Source organism: Solanum tuberosum, unplaced genomic scaffold, assembly GCF_000226075.1.
Source record: "Solanum tuberosum cultivar DM 1-3 516 R44 unplaced genomic scaffold, SolTub_3.0 scf00292, whole genome shotgun sequence".
Lineage (NCBI taxonomy): Eukaryota > Viridiplantae > Streptophyta > Magnoliopsida > Solanales > Solanaceae > Solanum > Solanum tuberosum.
The window spans coordinates 18,003-19,314 of NW_006239216.1; the positions used below are offsets into that span (position 1 = coordinate 18,003).

The 1,312-nt window shown below is 24.8% G+C and overlaps 1 non-coding gene across 1 annotated transcript; it reads left to right on the plus strand.

The window, feature by feature from the left end:
* The first annotated feature begins 306 nt into the window (after nt 1–306).
* TRNAG-UCC (transfer RNA glycine (anticodon UCC)) lies at nt 307–378 on the plus strand. Its single transcript has one exon. It is a non-coding gene; the product is annotated as a tRNA-Gly (tRNA).
* The last annotated feature ends 934 nt before the right edge of the window (nt 379–1,312 follow it).

Below are 1,312 nucleotides of genomic sequence, written 5' to 3' on the forward strand. Positions count from 1 at the left end.
GTTTTGTCCGAAAAATGTACAAAAACTATTCTATTTATTAGAAAACCACCTTAATACAGTATATGTAAGATAATCAAACATATATCAAGACTTCCCAATTAAATGTTGTGGTGAAGTGATAAGTATTTCTTCATTCTTAATAAAAAAAATCCAGGTTCAATTTTCAAGACATGAATATTTGAATTATCTTTGATAAAAAGCGTTTTACTCTCTCATGTAGATTTTCTAACGAGATCAAATTAATCGGGCCTCAAAGCATGTAGTGAATAGAAAGAAATTTAATAATAGTAACAATAATAATCATCAGCGTTTGTAGTCCAACGGTTAGGATAATTGCCTTCCAAGCAATAGACCCGGGTTCGACTCCCGGCAGACGCATTTTATTTTTTTAATATTCTCCCTACTTATTAATTTCAAATATATTGTCCCATTAATCCTTCAAGGAAAAAAAAATATCATAAAATAAAAACATTTTTTAAATATTCTCCCTACTTATTAATTTCAAATATATTGTCCCATTAATCCTTCAAGGAAAAATAAAAATAAAAAAATCATAAAATAAAAACATTTTCTTGTACATATGTAAGAGCGCTCGTAGGTCAGTCTATTCGACTTTTTCTTGCAAATCCTCTCTTTTCCGCTATTGAGACATTTATTTATTTATTTTTACTTCCTCGTTTCTAGAGATAAAGTAAACTTGTTAAAAAAATCAAATGAAAAAAAAAATCAATATTATCATCTATTATACTATTGATTTCATTAGATGTGTTGTTATAATATTGATTCATATATGTCTTTAATATTACAAAAATGACTCAAATTTATTCTTCTTTAGTTGACTCGATTCATCAAACTCACCACATTAATCCTTTTTCATTCTTCTATCATTACCCAAAGTCACCAATATTTTCACACATATGTAACATCACAATCAACAATAAATCATGTACCCTGTTGACACCTAATTTTGACCCTCCCCGATAATAATTAATTTCAAGTTTCTTAATTTTCAAATGATCTAAAGTAATTAACTTTAGAAATTTCGAAAATAAATAAATATATATAATAGAATAGTTTGCAAGTTATTTCAAATAGTTTGTCACTTGTTATAATTTTTAAATAATAATATGTCTTTTATATAATTATGTATATAGTTAGTGTATTTTATAAATATTAGAAAATCGTCTCAAAAAGATTTTGTTTAATTAAATATTTGGTTAGTTTGTTTAGTTATCTAATAGTTTACAATTTTGAGTTAATTAGTTAGTTTATAATTAAGTTAATTATCATATAATTATGTGTCTAATTAGTA